At 44.6% G+C, this 1991-nt stretch overlaps 1 non-coding gene across 1 annotated transcript; it reads right to left on the bottom strand.

The window, feature by feature from the left end:
• Nucleotides 1–971: 971 nt before the first annotated feature.
• LOC128064254 (U6 spliceosomal RNA) lies at nucleotides 972–1078 on the bottom strand. Its single transcript, XR_008200971.1, has one exon. It is a non-coding gene; the product is annotated as a U6 spliceosomal RNA (small nuclear RNA).
• Between the last annotated feature and the right edge of the window lie 913 nt (nucleotides 1079–1991).

Below are 1991 nucleotides of genomic sequence, written 5' to 3'. Positions count from 1 at the left end.
CTAAATGGGATTCTAGCAGTGTGCCAGTATCTTTCCACTTTTAAGATCGTTTTGCCATAAAGGATCCATGTTTGAAGACCAAGGTGAAAGGAAAAGCAAAATGGAGTTGCCACTGCTAGAGAGCCTGGAGGCCCTTCAGGAATGTGGCTTATGTACATCCAGCTGGGCAGAATCGGACTTTCTGGCCCCTCACCATCATAATGGAGTCACTCAAAACATCCGCCAGAAACTCAAGATGCTTATCAGAACCTTACCCTAAAATTACTCACCACAGCCTTTCTGCTTATCTCCCGGACCCTAAAATAATTTGCGAGTCCTTAAGGACAATATTTTCCAGCTTGCGTTCGAGTTGATCACAGTTCTTGCCAGGCAACTTTTAACCTCATGACTTTTTGCTTCTATAAGCGCCAACTCTCTTCCTGTGAACACGCTCTTGGTTTTACTTGAATGTGTATCTTTTGAATTGGAATTCTTAGAACTCCCAATAAATTCTCTTTTTGTTGCAGCTTCCTGCACTATTTCTTGGTTGACAATTGTGATACTATGATTTACAATAAGAAATATATGTTTGATCTTCATCCCCATTTCTGTACAGAGCTCCTAAGACTTTTATGTTTGCTATTAAAAAAAGAATTGAAGTGTAATTGATTTACAATATCACATTAGTTTTGGGTGTGCAGCAGCACAGCAATTTTATGTGTGTGTGTGTGTGTGTGTGTGTTTATCCTTCTTCAGCTTCTTTTCCCTTTTGGTTATTGCAAAGTATTGAGTATAGTTCCTTGTGCTGTCAGTAGGTCCTTGTTGGTTATCTGTTTTATTTTAATTATTTTGGGGATTCAATAACTCTATTCAACAGTCAGCAGTTCTCATCCACATTAACCATAGGGTTTTCAGAAGTGGTGACAGGCACATAGGTAACCAACATATAAAGCTTGTTTGATGAACCTTCCTTTTCATTATGTTTTCAGGACAAAAATACGGAATGCTTTGTGAATTTGCAGATCTTCCTTGTGCAGGGGTCATGCTAATCTTCTCTGAATCATTCCATTTTTAGTATATGTGCTGCTGAAGCAAGCACTCTCTTTTATATATGCTGCTAAGTCGCTTCGGTCGTGTCTGACTCTGTGCGACCCCATAGTTGGCAGCCCACCAGGCTTCCCCGTCCCTGGGATTCTCCAGGCAAGAACACTGGAGTGGGTTGCCATTTCCTTCTCCAGTGCAGGAAAGTGAAAAGTGAAAGTGAAGTCGCTCAGTCGTGCCCGACTCTTAGCGACCCCATGGACTGCAGCCTTCCAGGCTCCTCCGTCCATGGGATTTTCCAGGCAAGAGTACTGGAGGGGGGTGCCATAGTCTGTTCTTGCCTGGAGAAGCCCATGGACAGAGGGGCCTGTCTTAAACTCCATGCGGTTCTACACTCCATGAGGGGTTTGCAAAGAGTCAGACACGACCGACGTGACTTGGCACCCACTCTGAGTATGTCGGAGAAGGCAATGGCACCCCACTCCAGTACTCTTGCCTGGGAAATCCCACGGACAGAGGAGCCTCGTAGGCTACAGTCCATGGGGTCGCTAAGAGTCGGGCATGACTGAGCGACTTCACTTTCACTTTTCACTTTCATGCATTGGAGAAGGAAATGGCAACCCACTCCAGTGTTCTTGCCTGGAGAATCCCAGGGACGGAGGAGCCTGGTGGGCTGTCGTCTCTGGGGTCGCACAGAGTCGGACACGACCGACGCGACTTAGCTGCAGCAGCAGCAGCAGCAGTGTGTACATGTTAATCCCAATCTCCTAAATTATTCTTCCTTCTACCCCACTCCTTTCCTCTTTGGTAACCGTAAGATTGTTTTCTATGTCTGTGAGTCTCTGTTTTGAAAATAAGTTCATTTGTGTCTTCTTTTTTTTTAAAGATTCCAGGTGTAAGTGATGTCCTATGATATTATCTTTCTGTTTGGCTTACTTCACTTAGTACGATCATCCCTAGGTCTGTCTGCA

This window comes from Budorcas taxicolor, chromosome 18 (genome assembly GCF_023091745.1).
Source record: "Budorcas taxicolor isolate Tak-1 chromosome 18, Takin1.1, whole genome shotgun sequence".
NCBI classification, from domain to species: Eukaryota; Metazoa; Chordata; class Mammalia; order Artiodactyla; family Bovidae; genus Budorcas; species Budorcas taxicolor.
The sequence above is the reverse complement of the archived record's forward strand: the minus strand, read 5'-3'. Positions and strand labels throughout refer to the sequence as shown.